This window comes from Mustela lutreola, chromosome 11 (assembly GCF_030435805.1).
Source record: "Mustela lutreola isolate mMusLut2 chromosome 11, mMusLut2.pri, whole genome shotgun sequence".
Classification (NCBI taxonomy): Eukaryota; Metazoa; Chordata; class Mammalia; order Carnivora; family Mustelidae; genus Mustela; species Mustela lutreola.
The window spans coordinates 71216258-71238932 of NC_081300.1; the positions used below are offsets into that span (position 1 = coordinate 71216258).

At 39.8% G+C, this 22675-nt stretch overlaps 1 protein-coding gene across 7 annotated transcripts in view; it reads left to right on the plus strand.

Annotated features, from left to right (window-relative positions):
* TTC28 (tetratricopeptide repeat domain 28) overlaps positions 1-22675 on the plus strand; it is a 646079-nt gene that overhangs the window by 263122 nt on the left and 360282 nt on the right. The window contains exon 1 of one of the 7 annotated variants that reach the window (XM_059139725.1): positions 13575-13669. The exons of the other annotated variants lie outside the window; for them this stretch is intronic. The gene's annotated coding sequence lies outside the window, so the exon portion shown is untranslated. Of the gene's footprint in view, positions 1-13574; positions 13670-22675 lie in introns of those variants that run through there. 7 annotated transcript variants of the gene reach the window in all.

Genomic DNA, 22675 nt, shown 5'->3' on the forward strand with positions numbered 1-22675 from the left:
CAGATTAATACAATCTATGTTACTTTTCACTCTGAAACGTTTACTAGAGGTCTGTAACATTTTTTTTTTTCATTTGAGAGCAAGTGAGAGAGTGAGAGAGAGAGGGAGAGCGCATGAGCCAGGGGCGGAGGGTGAGGTGGGTAGAGGCAGAGGGAGAAGCAGGCTCCCCACTGAGCAGGGAGCCTGATGGGGGACTCGATCCTAGGACCCTGGCATCATGACCTGAGCTGCAGGCAGATGCTTAACCGACTGAGCCACCCAAGCCCCGAAAACGTAAGTAACTTTAAGATGAATATAGAGGAGCTGGAGTATGCTCAGAATAGCCACCACAGCCAAAACAGTAGATGACAAGGATGCCTTTTAATATTTGAAGTGAGATATGACAGAAGGAAGTGGATATATTTAGTAATAGGAAGGGGCCTATTATACTGTCTTTAAGTATTGAAAGGATTATCATGTGTAAGAGGAATTAGTTATGTTCCACATTCTCTTAAAAGGTATGTAAGGATAACTTTTATGATATATGAATTACATCTTCAAAAGAATTGTGCAAGGACCAGCCAGAGGAAATGTCAGGGACATGTTTTGGTTTATTTGTTTCATATAGAGGAGAACTTCCAAAGTTAGGAGGGTCTCAAGATATGGCATTCTCTTCTGGAAGAAGTGAGTTTTCTGTTTCTGGAGGTGCTTAGTTAGGAGCTAGAGGGCAGCTGTTGATGGGATCTAGGCATCAGGTAGAAGGCTGAATTAGATGACCTCTCTACATTGGATTTCTTTGATTCTCAAAGATGTATTTTTCTCAGCACTTTAATAATATAGGAGTCAGTAAACAATAGACATGATTATGAGAGTGACCTCTCTTTTAGTTTTAAGGTTAGAGCCATATTATTTAACAATTGTTATTTTTCTTCTCCTGATTATCACCAATTTTTCACAGCGGGAGAAGGGTGGAGTGAAACTCCCACATCTTGAAGGCGGATATTGTATAACATTGCAAGGAGGACAGGGAAGCAATGATAAGAGTCATAAATTGCAGCTGGAAGCTTGGAACTGATTCCTTTACCCTGCGGTAGCTCGGAAAGGATTCGGCTCCAAGTTTAATGAATACTGAAACATGATCTGAAGAAATTTTATGCAAGAAATACTTTGTTGCCTGGTTCTTAAGTGACTTGTAGTAACTGTATCTTCTGCTGTGCATGAGAAGCAGTTCGCCTCCTTCACCATCTCTTTCAGAGATGATCAGGTGATCAGGATTTGCTTGAAAAGCTTATTTTAATTATAGGATAATTTCACACACGTTGCTGGCCTGTGGTCGTTGCAGAGCAGATGTAGAAAAACACTGGCTTTAAGACTGAGCTTTTACAATGAAAGTTGGGGGGCGCCTGGGTGGCTCAGTGAGTTGGGGCCTCTGCCTTCGGCTCAGGTCATGGTCCCAGGGTCCTGGGATCGAGCCCTGCATCGGGCTCTCTGCTGCACAGGGAACCTGCTTCCTCCTCTCTCTCTGCCTGCCTCTCTGCCTAGTTGTGATTTTTGTCAAATAAATAAAATATTAAAAAAAAAAAAAAGGGGGCGCCTGGGTGGCTCAGCGGGTTAAAGCCTCTGCCTTCGGCCCGGGTCATGATCCCAGGACCCTGGGATCGAGCCCCGCATCGGGCTCTCTGCTCAGTGCAGAGCCTGCTTCTCTCTCTCTCTCTCTGCCTGCCTCTCTGCCTACTTGTGTTCTCTGTCAAATAAATAAATAAATTAATTAAAAAAAAAAAAGTTGGGGACTTTTTCCTCAAAGCATTTGCTGATTGTATGTATTATGAAATGAAGCATTACCTTCACAATCATGGAATCTTCTTGGTGGAAGGGACCTTAGAAGACACTTGATCCAATCTCCTTATCCTGAGGGACTGAAACAACTCATTGGTAAATGGGGCTGACAAGTTGTGTTTGCCACATTCAGCAGTGATAGTTCAGAAACTTCTTTATTATTATTTTTTCAACCCTTTGCAACTTTTAGGAAGCTTGCTTGCTAGCATCTTATTAACTAAGTCTACTCTAAAAATGTATTTATAAAACAGGAAAAAGCAAAACAGGAGAGGGTATAGCTGATTTTAGAGTAATTCTTCCACAGTGTAACAGAAATATAAGAGATTACTAAACATTCACAAACATTTTTTTCTGGAATACTATCATTGAACAAAACCAGCCTCTACTTGTCATTCTAATAGTTAATTGAAACCCTGTAGACTTAACTTTGGTATCTAACTCACTTCTCTTAGACAGGATGTTGACTCTCTGGCATTCAATTCAGTTTCTTGGGTTGTATACTTGGCATTGTGCCAGATCCAACAGACTGGCCCGTTGGTCATTAAGCACCAGTAGAAGTGATTGGCTGTATGAGAACTAGAAAAATGGTGATAAGAGATTTGTCTCCACACTAATTCAGTCCTTGTATTCATTATATGTATAAATCACAGTGTGTATTATACTGCAGAAATACCTAAAGATGTTATTGTACCTTGTAACAACTAAAATTTTTTCTTTCTTATGAAGGAAGATTAGAGCTCAAAAAATTTAATCAGTGAAGCAGTTAAGTGGATTACTAGGCTATACCTACCTTGACCATCAGCCTTATAGAAAATGAAATGATATTGTTTTATCCAAACACCAAAACCTTGTATAAAACACTGAGAGTGTGTGTGTGTGTGTGTGTGTGTGTGTGTAAACACAAGTATGCAACAATTCTTTCATGTTCCTTTAGAGCCCAGGGAGCCTGGGCATGCTGGACAGGCACGCCAGGGAAGGAACTTCGTTCATCACAGCAGTGGAGGAATACTAGGCACAGCGTACCATAGTCCCTGGAAATGAACATTGGTGTGCTTGTGTTTGCTTTTCTCCCTCCTATTTTCTCCAGAAGTTGTTTTTTTTTTTTTTTTTTTAAAGATTTTATTTATTTATTTGACAGAAATCACAAGCAGGCAGAGGCAGGCAGAGAGAGGAGGAGGCAGGCAGAGAGAGGGGGAAGCAGGCTCCCTGCTGAGCAGAGAGCCCCATGCAGGGTTCGATCCCAGGACCCTGGGATCATGACCTGAGCCGAAGGCAGAGGCCTTAACCCACTGAGCCGCCCAGGTGCTCCTCCAGAAGTATTTTTTAATTTTTTAAGGTCTAAGAAAAGACAAGACAGGCTAGAATAAGAACTCTTACTACTTTTCTTCTTAATTAGGCCAGAAAATAAGTAAAATAAATGAATTTTTTCCCCCAATGGATTTGTTCTCAAGAAGCAAGTTGATTCTCAACTATGAAGTACCAAAAGGATAGCACTTATCCAGTTCGTAAACATAAAATGTGTTCCTTTGTAGTTGTTTTTAACGTGTATCCAACTTGCTTCAGGCAGACCACATATATACTTCAGCAGGGGTTAGAATTTCTAGGGCTTGTGCCTCCTCAGAGGGTCAAAACTGACCCTGTAAATATTCCTGTGAATTTGTGAACAGCCTTTCAAAGGTTTAAAGCATTTCCATGAATTAATAGGCTTAAAAAAAAAAAAAAAAACCCTCCTTTCCAACAGGAAGTAAAGCATTAGAATGGAACTCTGTTATGAGTCTTGTTTCTTATCTAAGGGGAAGGGTCCAGTGGAGGCAAAGTGTAAACTCCTCCAGGTTAGCCAGAGGACTGGGGTTAGACCTTGGACCCCTGATGTTCTCAGTAGTGTTATATATGACTTTGAAATTTAGAGACTTGTTTTTGAGCTAAAGCATTTCTTCCCATAATTAGATGTTTACTGGTGCCAGGTTTTGAACTTTTAATGTAGCAGATGTTACCAAAGTTTCTGATTGTCTTTCTGGGTGTCTTTAGGATTGTTTGCTATATCCCAGTGGAAAATGCATTTCTAGGCCCACAAGGCTGTTCCTCTGCTACACAGCAGGGCCAGGCTCTTTCCCATCTGTCTCAATCATAGATTTCCCCCTGAAATTCAGGAAAACGTTTGCCGTGTTAGGTCATTAACAACTGTTTCAAAACAGTCTGATTTCTAACAGTTGGTGCATGTGGAGATACCTAATTGAAATAATTCCAGTCTCGTTAATAAGATAAGTGTGTTTTCTAGATGCTACAGGATTATTGCTATCAAATACAAAGTGTATGAGGCTAAGTTGAGTGAATTATGCTTGTATTTGGGTCCCTTTACCAATTTCATTGTGATTTAATAGTTAAAGTCCTTATTTTGGTTTCTTACATTTTCATTTCAATGACTGGAAGAGGTAACTGGAGAAGTATTATGGACGGGAATACTAACAACAGAGTACCTGTAAATTCCAGAGGAGATTTAGGCACCCAGAGAAGTTCACAAATACTGAAATGCTGGCACACAGTGAAACAGCATCTTGTCTGAACTGTCTATCACCATCTTTTTTACCAGCCCCTCCATTGAAATTGATTCCTTCCTTCTCTGAATTCCCAGAGTGCCTTATCTATCTCCTTCTACTTTATGCTGTGGCTATTTGTACGTACATGTTATATAAATATTTATCATTACAGCCAGCCTCTATGACTGACCACTCTCTGGTCTCCCATGGAGTCTAGTGCAATGGCTTGCACATTGACATTCACTCAAAAATATTTGTTGAATATAGCTTAAAGAAAGAAATGACATCTGGGGTGCCTGGGTGGCTTAGTTGGTCTGCCTTCGGCTCAGGTCATGGTCTTGGGGTCCTGGGATCCATCCAGCCCTGTGTTGGGCTCCCTGCTCAGTGAGGAGTCTGCTTCTCCCTCTCCCTCTACCCCTTCCCCCCTCCTCCCGCTCTCTCTCAAATAAATAAATGAATAAAATCTTTAAAAACATATAAAAAATAAAAATAAAACCCCGTATGAAGATAGAATTCTTCATTAATCAGTGATAGCTCTGAGCTCTGCACAAAGTTTACTGTCCTGGCAACAGACACTATTAAATGCTAAACTAACAGGCAAGCAGAAAAAACTGCCACTCATTTGAGGAAGTATTAGAAAGTAAAATATTTGATCAAGCCCTGCTTTTATCAGTCAGAGTTCATTCCCAGCCCTGCATAACTTGGAAAATAAATTCTACAACTGCTGTCGTGCACTTTCCTGGCTCTTGGTAGTGACCATTATCATTCTCATCTCCCCAGATCCCATCTCCCTTAAAGTTCTGTCCTCCCTAGGTAATTCTTATAAAATGAACATTAGGATTTTGGCAGCTAATGATAATGCCACTATTAATGCTGCTAGTAACAAATCCTATGGGAACACTTGAGAAAATAGGAGAAAGAAGATCAGGGGTGAGTGGGAGAAAGGTGATGGGAGGAATGATTGGAGAGAGGGAGGGAACTGGAGATTAGGTGCTGGGAGGCAGGCGGTGAGTGAGAAGCTATAGGGAAAACGGAATAGGATGACAGGTAGGCCAGTGCCTTGGAGAGGATAACAAGCATCTGCAGAATGATGGTCCATATCTGCCAACATCATTTCCTTTTTGCATGTTTGTCTTAACAACAATGCACATATTCTGTTTTTTCCCATCTTATTTATATTCAACTTGTCTTTTTATTGGTAGTTGTGTGTCTTTTGCTTCTAGAGCCTGTCATTTTGGAAGCAAATAGATCAAAAGCTAAGCCAGTCACATGATGAGGACGGAAGCTTGTTACTTCAGCTTTTTCAGCAGATGTTTACTTTAAAAAAAAAAAAAATCTGTCTTTCCGATTGCCTTTCCAGCTCTGACTAACCTCCTCAGACCTGTGGTGTGAATGGCTACAGAGGTTGTTTTTATGATAAAATGAGACACTTCACTACTTTGAAACACACAAAACTGTTCACCACTCTTGGCACGAAGCCACGTAAAACCTGTCTTGTGAGCTCCTGTAGCCTCTTACACTCTTGTCATATGTAAAGCAGAAGAAATAGGGCATTTGTGAGAGAGGATGCTATTTACTGTCAAGAGACAGCTTTGATTGGCTACCAGATATGTTGGGAATCAAAGAGACCCCTATTTAATACTTTTTCTGAAGCACTTGGGTAAGATAGCTTGGGGAAGGTCAAAATGGACCTTCATGGACACAGCTGGCTCTGGACAGTATCTGTACAAAGGGCCTAAAACAGGAGGTAATGTGGACAAATGTTAGCCAAACTTTGATTTTGGAATTTGGTGCCATGTTTAACAGGGGAGTGGGGTAATTGTCCACTTAATAAGTTGAAGAGTCACATGGAATCATTCTGTCCCTTCTCTGCCACACCCCTTTTGGACTTTAGTATCATTAATATTATAAAGGGGGCATCACCTCTGTTCATAACCAAATAATCTGTGAGTAAAACAAAATGTTTTGGACCAGTTGTTTTTCCATGTGTTCACCTCCTGGTAGTCATGTTGGGGATCTGGCACCAGAAATAATATACAATTGGTCAGTAGTGAAGAGCAAAGATTGTGATCTGTGTTCCCTCCGTTAAGTTTGGTGGGAGTCCGTTGGTAAGCTTTTGTGTGTGACTCTGGGTTTGCTTAATGAACAGATTGATGTACTGTGAAGAGATACAAAATCACAATATCTGTAACCCTTGACACTGACTACTTCCATAGGTTAAATTGCTTTCTAGATTGGGAGATTGTATAGAAGTTACACAGCCCCCTTACAAGTCTGCGACCTGAAAATAACTAGACCATCTGAAATCTTGCTTGTAAGAGCATGATTGGAGATGAAACCTTCGAAAGTCATTTCCAGTTTTGCAAATGGAACTACAACAGAAGCACAGACAAAGTGGAGGAAAGTTGTCAACACTAATGATGGTAATAGCTACCATTTATTGAGTGCCTCCTGTGTGTGAGGCGCTGTGCTGACATCATTACCTACTTACATCCTAACAATACTGCAAAAGGATTTTAGAATGACTGTTTTACAGGGGAGGAAACCAAGTCTAAGACTGGGTCAATAACTTGCCGACAATCCAGGAATTCATAAGTAGTGATCTGGGATTTGAACCTGGGACTGTCTGACACAGGTGTGCTGCACAATTTCTGTAGTTGTGTGCTTTAAGAGGAAAAAAATTACAGACAGGCCTACAAAGAAGTACTGCCAAAACTTCTAAGGCATGGAAGCCCAGGAAGGAGAGCTTTCAACACGTTCTCAAAGATCACAAAACAGTAACACGTGATGATCAGAATGAATTATGGAGTGAGTTACTTAACTAACACTCCGGAGTAATTTCAGGTAAAGGAAAGTATTAATAGCTTTTATTTTTGCATTTGTCACCACCTGATTTTTAATGACTTTCTATGCTTTAAAAATGATAGTGCTTGTAAGCCCGGTGTCTCCTGTCACCACGTTAGGCATTATTCAGTGCAGACACCAGGAACTTATTTTTCCTCCTTCATCCATTCACTGCTGCTACTGAAAACAGATGTTCCCCTAAGCCTACCCTCCCTGTGCTTCTTCTGACAAGTTCACGTAATATGGTGGTATTGTGTTTCTCTTCCTACTCTACTGTTTCAGGGGTTGAACAGAAGACTTGAGTCTCCAGTACATTAGTGTTTATAGATAGATGTATTCTTTGGGAGCCCATATTTAAGTGTAATTAGTATTGAAATCAGACTTTAAATTTGGACTAAGGGTAGGGGAGCTTGACCAGTAAGCGTATGGGTGGGAGATCTTGGCTTTTACGTAAAGTAAGGGTCAATTAGAAAACCCTGTATCTGAAACATGGCAGCTGTGAATTAAGTGTGCAGATCTTTTCCAATGAGCATTGGTATTTAGGTTTGGCTTCATGGATCAGTAAATGAGATGATTATGTCTGTTTTGCTGTGAACCTAATGGCTGAGTTTGTTTAGTAGATGACTGAGATGGTAGCCTACTGAGAATATTATTTGGACTGGGTAAAGTGATAAGGTGGTGGTGGTGGTGGCTCTTCTTCTTTTTGTCATAAGGATGTTTTATGGTTTAAAGATCTGACTGATAGGCTAATGAAGAGAAAACATTAGTTTGATAGTAAATACCTTGACATCAGGGATGTGTGACAGTGCATGTGCATTGGTCAGCATAGAGCTCACAACTTTGGGATTTCAACCCACACTTGGGAATGAATGAAGGAGTACAGTGTATTTCTGAATTTGAATTCTCTCAGTTTCTTTTATAAACATTTAAAAGCTTTGGATTTTATTTTATTTTGGACATATTACTTGAGTAATTGCTTAGTGAGCAGTCACCCTGTTGCTACTAATCTAAGGAGGTGCCTTTAGTGAAAAGGCCATTAGATATTGGCTTCTCTTTTACTGGTTCCTCAACTGGTGTGATATGCCTTTGAATTTTCCTTTTGTTTCCCCTTCTCTCTGGTTCTCTACCAACCTAACTTTCTGTTTCCTTTTTATTTATTTATTTTATTTTCTTATTTTTTAAAAAAGATTTTATTTATTTATTTGACAGACAGAGATCACAAGTAGGCAGAGGCAGGCAGAGAGAGAAGAGAGCAGGCTCCCTGCGGAGCAGAGAACCTGATGCGGGGCTCGATCCCAGGACCCTGAGACCATGACCTGAGCTGAAGGCAGAGGCTTTAACCTACTGAGCCACCCAGGCGCCCCTGTTTCCTTTTTAGACTATAAACTATTCTGCATTTCATTTCTTTTTTTTTTTATTAATTTTTTATTTTTTATAAACATATATTTTTATCCCCAGGGGTACAGGTCTGTGAATCACCAGGTTTACACACTTCACAGCACTCACCAAAGCACATACCCTCCCCAATGTCCATAATCCCACCCCCTTCTCCCAAACCCCCTCCCCCCAGCAACCCTCAGTTTGTTTTGTGAGATTAAGAGTCACTTATGGTTTGTCTCCCTCCCAATCCCATCTTGTTTCATTGATTCTTCTCCTACCCACTTAAGCCCCCATGTTACATCACCACTTCCTCATATCAGGGAGATCATATGATAGTTGTCTTTCTCTGCTTGACTTATTTCGCTAAGCATGATACGCTCTAGTTCCATCCATATTGTCGCAAATGGCAAGATTTCATTTCTTATCATACCTCCCAAATCCCCATTTTTCCTGCCCTTACATCTATCTTCTATCAACTCAAATATAAACAAGAATTAAAGAAGCTGAAACATTAATTTAAAATAAGATTAAAATATCTGCCTTTTCAGTGTTTGAATATGTATGTGTATTTTTAAGAAAATTTCAGAGTCTTAGAGTTGAAGAAATTGGATCTCATTGGACTTCTTATGCACACACACTCGTTTAAAATATAGGAGCCTTAAATAGTAATACTGGAAATATATTAGTTAAGTGGTCTGGGGAGTAGTTGCTATGCTATTGCTTTTACCATCTGGGCTATCCTAAATATTTTAGACAATATGTACATATTAAGTCACAAATTCATTTAGATCTTCTCAATCATTCTTGATGATAGAGCCTCCAAAATGAAGGTTCTTCCCACACCCCCCCCGCCCCCCGCCCAGGCTGAGGACAAGTTGCTTTCTAACTCAGAAGTTTTTGCTTTGCGTTAAGCTCTCTATGTGTGTGATAAGGAAAGGTTTCCAAGTATAAGGTGGTGGTGGTCCTGGTGCTTCTGCCACTACTATCAGTGCTGTGTACAACTAACTGTATGTATACGGGGGCTCAGGGGTCGAGACCTGGCACTTTTTGAGATTCTGAACAAAAAGACTTGCACTATACTGAAGGGAAGAAGGCAGGTTGTACCTGGCTTGGGAGATACAGCTTAAAGCTAATATTGGTTGATGATGATTACATGTTTGACAATAATTTGGACAAACCAGCCAGGCTCCATGTGAGATAACTGAATTTGGTCTGGGCATTAGATGAGATGAAAACTTACTGAAATAGAAAGGTAAGTGCTTTAAAAATCAGGTTGCAGAAGAGTAGGTGCAATACAATTTGTGTGTGTGTGTGTGAAAGCCACACATATAAATGTATGTATGTGGGCCAAAGGAATAGACCTAATAAGATATATATCAAGATGTTAGCAGTACTTTCTCTGGATATGGAGATGTGAAATGTTTATTTAAAATTGTTTTTGCTCATCGACATTTCCTAACTTTCTACAGTGCACGTGCTTCTGTTACTATGGTAGAAGGTTGTTTTGGAAAATTGACTGTTAAAGAGGACTGTCTAGTAGCTTTTCTTTTCATTGTAGATGAGGCTGGCTGTTGCTGTGGGGCCAGGTCAGGCAAGATGAGGTACTGAGGGCCTAAGGCTTAAGTACGGTGACTTTGATAATACAGAACATCAAGAATAAAAAGAACTTCTTCTCTTCTAAGTGATAGTATTTCAGATAAATTTATCAACTCTTGTGATTATGAGAAATTTACCTTCCTAATTATGTTTCAGAGCGATAATAAAATTAGTTTCTATTATAAGATTATACACAGATTACAGTAGAAAGAGCTCAGAAATGAGCTGGGTGGCTGGGGAAGCCAGCCTGGGATTTAAATTTTACAAAGATAATGCCGAGTTCATGGTACTAAGAGTTTGGCAGAAATCCCCAGGAGTTAAGAAATTTCAAACAAAGGCTGACAGGAGACAGTTGGCAGGAAAATGAAAAAATCTGGTAGAGTTGAAGTGCATCATATATTAGGATCATCAGCAATGCAATGAATTTTCATTGCCAAATCACTAAAGTCAGAAGTTTCAAAAAACAAAACAAAAAACAACTGTTGGTTTCTTTAGTCCATGTTTAAAGCTTTAAAAAATCCCATTATTTTTGAACCAGCTACTATAGTCCTGTTTTTCTAAACTGAAATAGGTGGAAGGATATAGAAATGATAAACTGTAAATTAGGAGAAGAAATGGTGGCCAAAAGCTGGGGATTCTCAGATGGTAAGGAAGTCATGTTTACCCTGAGAAAAATATTATGAAGCTGCACCTTACTTGGGAGGTCAGTTACAAAGTCAGTACCTAAAGTGAAAACTAAAATAGTCAAAATGACCTTGAAAAATCCCTTTAAAAATTCCATGTTAGAGGGACACCCGGGTGGCTCAGTCAGTTAAGTGTCTGCCTTCAGTTTAGGTCATGATCCTAGGGTTCTGGGATCAAGCCTCCTGTTGGGCTCCCTGCCAGGTAGGTTCTCCCTCTCCCCACCCCTTCATATTCTTTCTCACTATCTCTCTCAGATAAATAAATTCTTTAAAAAAAAATTGCATGTTAGAGATCAGTAAATTTAATACAGCAGATTTTTCCTCCAGTGTTAGAACAAAGCAACATTTCTTTGATTGAGTCCCAGACATACTTGGCTTGCATCTGTGGGCATGATGTTTAGGGAAAAGTAATGCTTTTTACACTAGAACCACTGACAGCATGGCAAAGTGTTCACACCACGAGAGGCTCAGAAACTGAGGCTGAGGGGTACCTGGGTGGCTCAGTCATTTGGGAATCTGACTTTTGGTTTTGGCTCAGGTTGTGATCTCATGGATTGTGGAGGTCCACATTGGGCTCCGTGCCCTCAGCAGGGAGTCTGCTTGAAGGTTCTCTCCCTCTAGCCCTCCCTGCCTCTCATAAATCTTTTTTTTTTTTTTTTAAAGATTTTATTTATTTATTTGTCAGAGAGCATACAAGCAGGGGGAGCAGCGGAGGGAGAAGCAGTGTCCCCATTGAGCAATATGCCCATGTGGGACTCAATCCCAGGATGCTAGGATTATGACCTGAGCTGAAGGCAGACACTTAACCAACTGAACCACTCAGGGGTCCCTAAATAAATAAATAAATTTTAGAAAAAAAGAAACTGAGGCTGACTGAAGGGAAAGCACATTCACAATTTTCATCCCTTATTTATGTTTAGATTTCTATTTTTTCTTCCCACACCTTTACTTTCCTTATCCCCCGCCACATTCATTCTCTCTCTTTCTGCCTCCCTCTCTCCCTTGCTTTTGTCCCGTTCCTCCCTCTTCTGCTGTCTTTCTGTCCTTGTCCCCTCTCTCCAGCTCTAGAGCATACAGGTGGGGCAACTAAAAGCACTTGGGGTTCTTTGTTCTTTCTATGACCATTTTAAGCAGTTACAGAATCCTTTTTGGTTCGAAATGGGGTGGGGGCAGGGGACACTGGTGTTCTGGCTTGCCAAGATTTATACTGTACCTTATATAACACCTATGTTTATGGAGCCATTTAGTCCTGGGGCAACTAGTGTCATCTTGAAGATGAGGTCTGAACTGGACTTTCAGGACATCCAGTCCAGTCTAGGCCCCTTTAAGATATTTGGGCTGTGTTCACAAATTCTGAGGAATGTGAGAGTCCAGGGATTAATTTTGAGGCTACCTGAGACTCAGGATATACTCAGGGATCCTGGACTGAAAGCCCTCTAGAGTATTAAAAGAGTCTTTTCCAAAACGAAATTCATGTGACCTGAATTTCCTTTGCACAGTCTGAAAGACTGTATTTTATAATAGGAAGTGCACTGAATGAAAGATGGGAAATTTGGTTCTCTACCACGACTTACTCGCTCTGTTCTGAGGTCATTGTTTCTCAGCTTTTCATGTTTGTGGCACATTTTCTAATAAGAGTTTTGGGGACATAATTGAAGGGAATAAAGCAAAAATAGCACTAAACAAGTTGACAACGATTCAGTAGAGTTAAAGTCAGAGCATCACAGTCTCTTAGAGCCTGCGAAAGCATCCTTGGTGGGGATATTTTTATTTGGTCACTCTTACAGCACTGTTTTACTGCAAGAGCTGTTCACTGCCTGACTGAGCTTTCTCACATAATTATGATGCAATAGTATTTATGGTTTCATTAAATACACTCTTTGACACTGGCTTTGTGGTGCATTGCTCCTGTTGCCTCTTATTCATAGCACGTCTGTACTCTGAATTTGTGCTTTCATCTGCTATGAAATTTATGCTTTCATCCTCTTTTTTTTTTTTAAGATTTTTATTTACTTATTCAACAGAGAGAGATCACAAGTAGGTAGAGAGACAGGCAGAGAGAGGGGGGAAGCAGGTTTCCTGCCAAGCAGAGTGTTGGATGTGGGACTCGATCCCAGGACCCTGAGATCATGACCTGAGCTGAAGGCAGAGGCTTAACCCACTGAACCAGCCAGGCACCCCTGCTTTCATCCTCTTAACAGACAGGTAGAGACACTGTCTTACCTACCTCAGGACTGATGTGAGGATCAGGGAGCTATAAAGGATGCAAAAGTTTTATAAGACTTTTCTAAGGTTCTGAAGGGCTGTAGAACTGTAGGGATTTTTTTTTCTTTAAAGATTCTATTTATTTATTTGATGGACAGAGATCACAAGTAGGCAGAGACAGGCAGAGAGAGGAGGAAGCAGGCTCCCTGCTGAGCAGAGGGCCCGATGTGGGGCTTGATCCCAGGACCCTGGGATCATGACCTGAACCGAAGGCAGAGGCTTAACCCACTGAGCCACCCAGGTGCCCCAACTGTGGGGATTTTTGTTAGACTTTTGTTTCTTCTCTCATCTCTTTGCCTTGCTAGACAGATGATTGGAACCAAGGACTGGGGTTTTTTCTTTACTTAGTCCTCAGTATGTGGCTTGATGTTTGGCCCATAAAAGTGAGTCAATAAATATTTATTAAATTGAAATGTAAAATAATTTTCATTCTTAATACTGGACTGGTTTGCCACACAGCCAAGCTCCTCTGTGCAAAGCAGAATGAATGAGTAACACAGAGACCCAGCTGTGGCCTGGTAGATCTCATCCTGTGTGCAGAGGAACGAGGTGAGTAAGTGGCACTTTTGGTGGGTTTGGAGGTGGAACAGGACAAAGAGACAATCAGAGATTTAGGTTCCCTCTTTTGAGACGCATTCCTCCTACATGTAGTCAGCTGGATTCTCGCATCACTGCTGTGTACAAGTAGAGCACAGCATCTTGTTTAGTCTGGTTTGAAATGTTCTGAGTGGTTTTTATTATTATAGTATGTCTATTGGAGGCTCATCCACAGCCTTATAGATTTCATTTTCTTTAATTGGGATGGGGACGGAGAGAGAACAGCATTTACTTGGCATTCTTGCCTTTTAGAGCTGTAGGTTATTGATTCAGGGGCCTAGAATAGTAATGCTTGGAAGTAAAGGTTCCCTTGGGAGCACCAGTGTTAAAGGGCAAAGGGAAAATGATTAGAATTTAAATCTCCAGACTCCACTGAATTCGTGGCTTCATTAAAAAAGAGGGGGAGGAGGAAATGATCTGGGCTGGTGCTGTAGGCTTTGTTTAACACTTGCATCCACAAACTGATAACTCGGAATTACAGCCTTTACATGTTGAGCTATGTGGCCAAGTGTGAACAGCCAGGCAGTGGACACACTGCATTTACTGCAAGACAGCATTTTGGGCCTTGCTCAGTTAGGGCCAATCAATTCTAGAAAAATATCTCTTATTTTCTAAGGGAGAATGTAACCTTTGGCTTTGGCTTTCTTTGAATTAGTGAAATCTTTTCTGCTTGTTTGTGGAACATGTAATCACCAAATTACACACATACTTTGTTCTTTGATGTGTCACTTTTTAGAAATTCTACTTCCCCCAAATCAGGTTTCCTTTTTAGACTATTTATCTGATAACTTGTATTGCTGCTTTAAATGGTACATTCCCTAACTTGTCTATGAGCAGAGGAGAACAATGAGAAATAATGGGAAGAACATTAGACTATAATGACAAACAGGTTCTGCCACCAAACAGCTGTGTGACCTTGGACAAATCACTTAACCTGAGTATCAATTCCTTTGTGTTTAAAGTGGAAGATGGCTTCTGGGTTTCTTTGAACTTGGGAATTTTGTCATTCAATGACATATAGTCTTGTTAACCTTTCAACTTTCAGCTAGTCAGAAAAATAATGTCTTTCTCTCTCTTTCTTTCTTTCTTTCATGTATGTGTTCCTTATAGAAAGACCATGTAGTATTAGTGGTTAAGAGCTTGGGCTCTGAATCTAGGAGGTCTGGGATAGAATCCTTGCTCTGCAATTTACTAGTTGATATTTGATCCTGGTTAGTTCTTTAATCTCTTTATTTCAGTTTCCTCATCTATAAAATGGTGGTATTAATAATGTCTACTTCCGGGGTGCCTGGATGGCTCAGTGGGTTAAAGCCTCTGCCTTCGGCTCAGGTCATGATCCCAGCGTCCTGGGATTGAGCCCTGCATTGGGCTCTCTGCTTAGCAGGGAGTCTGCTTTCACCCCTCTCTCTCTCTGCCTGCCTCTCTGCCTACTTGTGATCTCTGTCTGTCAAATGAATAAATAAAATCTTTAAAAAATAATAATAATGTCTACTTTCCAATATCGGTAAGGACTAGATTAGGTTATACACTTCTTACAATGCCTGGTACTTTACAAGTGTGACAATTAATTGGCTGTTTTCCTAATGAATTTGCTTCCTAATGATTCTACTTCAATAAATATTTAATGCTGCATATATTTTCTTAGCACATCCCAACAGGTGGAAAAGGCTGCCAAAATTGTTTGGGGTTGCAAGGAAATGTCATGTTGGTATCTGAAATAGAGAACACTTTCTAAGAAGAACACAGAGAGTTAACTAAGTATGGTTGCTAAATTAACATATGTAATTCAGAAACCTACAAAAAATTCCTGTCAATGATATTTTCCTTGCTTGAATTTATTTCAGAAGCTGCTTTAAAATCTTTTTTTTTTCAGGCAGTAAAGAGAAGAATTGTGGTACTCAAGAATTAGCAGACCTGTAATTGTAGCATCGTGACCTTGGACCAGTCACTTCCACACAATAGGATTAAATTTTCTCATGTGAAAATGAGATGGCTGGGGTGCCTGAGTGGCTCAGTGGGTTGGACCTCTGCCTTCAGCTCAGGTCATGATCCCGGACTTCCAGAATCGAGTCCCGCATCGGGCTCCCAGCTCCTTGGGGAGTCGGCTTCTCCCTCTGACCTTCTCCTCTCTCATCTCATGCTCTCTCTCACTCATTTTCTCTCAAATAAATAAATAAAATCTTTTTTTTTTTAATTTTTATTTATTTATTTGACAGAGATCACAAGTAAGCAGAGAAGCAGGCAGAGAGAGAGAGAGGAGGAAGCCGGCTCCTTGCTGAGCAGAGAGTCCGATGTGGGGCTCGATCCCAGGACCCTGGGATCATGTCCTGAGCCGAAGGCAGAGGCTTAACCCACTGAGCCACCCAGGCGCCCCAAATAAATAAAATCTTAAAAAAAAAAAAAAAAAGAAAGAAAAGAAAATGAGATGGCTGAAGTATCTGATCTTTTAAGTACCGTCAGGTTCATATTTTAGAATTTAAGACCTAAGGGCATAACTCAAAAGTGTTTTTGTTGTTGTTATTGTTGTTGTTTTATTTTGGTCTATATTAGCCATAGTTGTGAATATTTTTCAAATTCTGAGAAATGTAAAATTTATCAGTACCTTTCCTAATTTTGCCTGCTTTGATGAAGCCACAGTTCATATCCAAATGGTGATTAGGCCTTGAGTACATGGTATTTAAAAATGTTGCTTTTGTTTGAATATATTTTGTAATGTAAATAATTTGGTTCAGCTGCATATGTCAGTGATGACATAGACCTGCAAGGACATGGGGGTTGTTTATACAAGGTTTATATAAATACACAATAACAATGAATATTGGGTTGTTGCTGTTTTACAAAGGAAAATGTTTTCTGGTACCACGACTGCCTCCCTGAAAAATAAAGGAGAAAGGAAGGGAGATTGATCAGCTTTATTAAGAAATATATATGTATGGTTGATATTTGTATATGTTAAAAACAAATTCTGTTGCTGTGTCCATGAAAATGTGCACACGCACGTCTCTAAACTGGGTTAAAGAAGCATTGTCAGACCTGACTGGGGATATAGTACACTGTATTTCTAATCTTTTTGAACTGAAACTCAAGTCTCTGCCTGGGGACTTGAAATTAAAAATTAAAGTGTGGAGGCTTTTGCTTAAAATGGTATGCTGGTTATTCATCTTGTTGACAATAAGTAGATCATTTAAGCTGGTTCACTAGGAGTCATAGTGACTGTTATATCTCCAGTGTGTTTTTGACTATTCTGAGGAGGAGAGAGACAAAATATCCAGCAACGGGGGACAATATAATATCCTGAAGGCTTCACTATTGAAATGCCGTGTGTTCTACATGCTATAGGTTTCATGAAAACAAAGCAAGAGACCACCCTCATTAAGGAGATTGGGCAGTAGCCCAAGCAGCTGTGAAAGTGAATAGAAAACAGCTCTTGTTTGTCTCGGCTTTTCCATTCATTTTGTCCAGAAGTTTAGTGTCACCAAGCACAGAGGTCACATTGGTTATTGGGGTATGAGACTCATACTGCGATATTGTTGCAGATGAGATCTTTTTATAACAGTAGGTTGAATCTTGTATCAGCTGAAGCTATTTTGGTAGTGATTTTGGTGTAAGGAATAAAAACCTTAGCAGGAAAGGACTTCTTATGTGGGGCTGAGGGGTTTTAGGAACCCCAGAATCTGGATTTTATATTTGAGATCATGGAAACAGTGGTAACATAAAATGTTTTTGGTTATTTTCAAAATGAAATGCAATACACTTTAAGTGTTATAATCAAGACACTGGGCTAGTGACTTTGGATAAAAAGGCATTTTACTAATACATGATATATCTACAGAATTGTACTAAAAATAATAAGGCTTGTGGGAAAAAAATGAGGGTAAGTGTAGATTGTCGCAGAACCTCTGCAACTTTGAACCATGGAACCAAACCCCAATAGTTTTACAGCCCAGGCAGGCAGCTCAATACGTGTGGAAGTTACCACAGATATTAAACGTCCTAAAAAGAGAATTAAGAAAATGCCAGCTTGCAGAAATGTTAGATAATGCATTCAAAAGTGGAGCCCTGAGCCAGTGGGTTTGCCATTGAGGTGGGCACAGAAGGAAGTAAGACTTCCGCTGAGATGAGAACTAGAAATTATCCCTCTCTTAGCCTTGTGTACAGGCATTCTCTTTTCATTAAAATGGAGCAAAGGGCCATGTCTGTGTAACAGCCTAGCTGAAGCCATTTTACTTTTCCTTGTAAAGGTTATAATTCTTGTCTACTCTCCAGCTCCTCTTGCCTAAGAGAACAAAGAAAATCACATACGAATAAATGTTACTTCAGTATTCTATTGATATGAGCTAAGTGGTGCTTTAGAACCATGTGTTGTTGCAGAACAGACTATAAAAGAGCAAGAGATGCACTCTACCTATGTGAAACTGATCATCTAGTTGAGAATATGAGAAGTAAAGTTAAGTGATGGAAGGTCTAAAAATGGCTCCAGAAAATACTGCAAGAAATAACAAAGTGTAGTATACGATTATTAAATGATGAACATTATGGGTTACCAGAGGGGAGAAGGGGGGGGAATAGGTGGAGGGGATTGAAGAATACAGGACACTGAGTAAGGTACAGAATTGTTCGATCACTGTATTGTACTCCTGAAACTAATATACCAGTGTGTATATTAACGATAGTGGAGTTAAAGTAAAAAACATAATAAAAAACAAGTAAATGCTTCTGAGGTGTTACATAATATTTAAGATTCTGTAGCTATTGGGTATTTATTGTTTTGTTTTGTTTTGTTTTTTTCCCTCCCACATATTTCCTTCCTTTCACTCCAAGGCATATTTTATTTTTTATTTATTTTTAAAGATGTATTTATCCATTTGAAAGAGAGAGTGTGCATATGTGGGGAGAGGGGTAGAGGGGGAAGGAGAAGGAGAGAATCTCCAGCAGACTCCCCGCTGAGCCCAGAGACCAGCCCACAGTGCTCGATTCCAGGACCCTGGGATCATGACCTGACCCAAAATCCAGTCAGACAAGTCAGATGCTTAACTGACTGAGCCACCCAGAAGCCCCCACCTTGAGGCATATTTTGAAAAGCTCTCAATGGAGAGTACTTTATAGAATCATAGTATAGGAAGAATACTTCTGTTTGACTCAGTTCCCATTAAAGATAGGTATTTTAGGGATGGATCTTTAGCTTTCTCTTCTAGTGATGAGTAACTTGTGTCAACAGTTTTTTTCTGAATACCAAGTATTGCAGAGCACTGTGCTAATTGCTGAGTAAGATGTGGCCACTGGGTGGGATTATGGACATTGGGGAGGGTATGTGCTTTGGTGAGTGCTGTGAAATATGTAAACCTGGTGATTCACAGACCTTTACCCCTGGGGATAAAAATATATGTTTATAAAAAATAAAAAATTATAAAAAAAAAAAGAAAAAAAAAAGATGTGGCCCCTGGTCATCAAGAGGGAGAAAGAAAAGAGGCATAAACAGAGTAAAGTGGAAGTATAGGAGAGAGAGAGGGATAAATGCCAAGTGATAAAACTGTGCATGTTTTCTTGAAAAAAATGGAATTGGAGTGGGGTTTAGAAGGATTGCATGATTTTGGCAGACATACTGGAAGAGAAAAGTACTTTTGGCAGAGGTGGAGCAAAGAATACACATAGGAAAATGCTGAATGTGATCAGAACTAGTGAGTAGAGTTGTGGGTGGAGTAAAGTTTGTGTGGGGGCTCATTGATGGGGGTATTTTTAAAAGATGGAAAAGCGGATTGGAGCCAAACTGTGGAAGTCTTTAGATATCAGAACTCCAAAATTTGATTTATTCTATATGTATTGATAAGCCAGTCAAAGTTTCGAGCCAAGGAATACATGATCAGAGTTCAGAGAGGAAAGAAAGAAACCTGATGATAGTTGAGTGCCTACTATGTACTTTGCTGCTAACAACATTATATGCTTTATATTCTTGTTTATTCCTCATAATAGTCCTGAAAAGTAGGTATTATGAGTATGGTGGAATTATATAGGAACCCTTTCTACCTTTTGCTCTGTCTTACTGTGGACCTAAAAATGTTTTAAAAAATAAGGTTAATAAAAGTTTTAAGAGTAGGTTTTATTCATGGCCCATTGTAGAATGGTGATCCTAATATGTTTTAAAAAGGGGGGGATTAGACATGTTTCCATGTACAATATGAATGTAAGTGTACAGAAGAGCCTGGAAGAAAGCATGGTCAGTGGCTAACAATGTTACTTACCTCTGTGGAGCGAGGTGGAATTGGGGGTGATGTTGCTGAGGAACCATCTCATGTTACTTAAGTACTTATCTATTATTTGAATTTTTACTAAAATGTATTCATGTGTTTACCTTTTTTTTAATTAAAGATTTTTAAAAAATTAATTTATTTGACAGAGATCACAAGTAGGCAGAGAAGCAGGCAGAGAGAGAGGAGAAGCAGGCTCCCTGCTGAGCAGGAGGCCTGATGTGGGGCTCAATCCCAGAACCCTGGGATCATGACTTGAGCTGAAGGCAGAGGCTTTAACCCACTGAGCCACCCAGGTGCCCTGTGTTTACCTTTTCTTAAACAACAAAGCTAAAAAAAAAAGTAAGCTCAATCTAGTTACAAGTGAAGAGACTGTAACCCTGAAACCATTGTTCAAGGTCACATAGCTGGTAATTGACTGCTCAAGGACGTCTATACCTATCTTATTTTTGAAGTCATCTTTCCACTTATGAAGTGCATTAGAGAAGAGTTTGGATTCAGGAATGTAAGCCTGTTGCAGAAGATACATGATGTGAAGCTGAACTAGCAGTGGTAATATAAACAGACTATAAAGAGGTGTTATGGATGGAGACTTGACAGAATTTAAGAGATTAATGGGATGAGGGTAATAAGGGAGGGGAATTATTGAAGATACCTGTTTAACCAAGAGAATGTCTTCATTTGGTCACCAAATATTTAATGCACATTTATCATATACCTGGAACTGATTTAGGCAATGGGGTTTCAGCCCTGAACAAAGCAAAGTCCATGCTTTCATGTGTTGGGGAGAGAGAGACAATATGTAAATATGTTGGGATAGATGCAGTTTTATCTGGGTGGAAGAGAGAGGCATTTCTGAAGAAGTGGTGTATAAATAGACACCTGGAGGAAGTATGGGAAAAAAGCTATGTCGTTCTTGGGGGAAAAAAAGACTAGTTCAGGCAGATGGATCACCCAGGGTAAAGGCCCATAGGAGGAAATATGCTTGAACTCACAGTATAGGAAGGAGAACAATTTGGCTAGACTGGAGAAACTGAAGGTCCTAATGGTAGAAGATAAGATCAAAGAGGTTGCTGAGGGGAGGGCAGATCATATAGGTTTTGAGGGCCATAGTAAGGACTTCAGATTTTATTGTAATGGGAAGATATCAGAGGGCTTTGAGCAAAATAGTAACATGGTCAGACTGATGCTCAGTCGAATCATTGTAGGTGCTGTATGGAGAATAGACTATACGGCACAAGGATCAGATCCATGAAACCAGCTGGGAGGCCACTGTTTCAACGTAGGCAAGAGAAAATGATGGCTTGGGCCAAGGTGGTGGCAGTAGAGTTGCGGAATTCATTTGGTTCTGGACATTTTTTTGAAAGTAGAACTGATTAGATTTGCTGAAGGATTTCATATGGGCCATGAGAGAAAGAATGGAACCAAGTTATTTGATCTGAGCTACTGATAGAATGGAGTGAGCAATGGGAAGAATGTAGACAAAAGAGGTTTTAGGAGAAGGGAGTTGGAATTAAGTTGGAATTAAGAGTTCAGTTTTTGATGCCATTAGAGATCTAAGTGGAGATTTGAGTATACATTTGGAATCTAATGAAGTTATAAGTTTTAGAGTTGTAGATTATGAGTGGTCAGTTGCCCTGAAATCACAAACTGTGAATAGAGCTCAGTAAGGAAATGTGGACAGTATGGGATTAACATGTCACTACTGGGGACAAAGGAAAGTGTCTCAATGTCTTTGATTTTCATCAAAGAAAGTGCATAAATAAAGCTAGAGAAGATATCTGAGACCCAAATACTGGGGACTGGAATATTTAGAAAAGAGAATCAGAAACAGGGAAGGGAAACCAAGAATGAATGGCCACTGCATGAGTGACTACAGCTGTTCTTTCTGCATCCAATCTTTTGTCTAATGAACTTCCTAACTGGAAAGATGGGAGACTTGAGAAGAATGGAGAGAGAATGGAGTCAATTGAAGCCAAAAGAGAAAGATGTTTCAAGGGTGAGGAAATGATAGACTCTTGAGAGTTGATCAATGGATTTGACAGCATAGAGGTCATTGGTGGTCTTGCTTAGGGAAGTTTTGGTGGGGAAGGTTCAAGAAAATGGGAGATGAAGTACTGACCAAGAATAGATAACTTCCTGTGTCTTAAAGTTCTGTTATGAGGTGCATACACATTTATGATGATAATGTCTTTCTGATGAATTTGCCCTTTTGTAATTAGGAAGCATCCCTCTTTGGCTCTGTTTCTATTCTTTGTTTTAAACTCTACTTTGATATTAATAGACCATTTGCTGTAGCCACTTGAAGGCCTGTGTGGTCTAGTTCAGCTCTCATATTCATTTGACAATTAAGATTTTAAGTTAAAGGTATTTATTTTCACTGTGGGTGTGGTCCAGTGTTGTGCATTCTCGTTCTCCTGTTCATTTCCCCCTTCACTTGTTTCGGATAGCTGATGAACTTAGAAACAATTACCAAGGTCAGGTCCAGAGAAACCCTGTCAAAAATCAAATCTGTTCTGTTACCTATACTTTCAAGATGACACAGGTAAATATCACGTTTTCTGTGCCTCATTTATGTCAGAAACATTGTTATAATTGCTACTATGATACCGTAGATTAGTATATTCACTTTTGTATCTTGAGGGAAAATGCAGAGAATTTACTTTAATTTGACATTTGGTTCGTTTGGATGATGGTTTGCTTTATTTCTTTT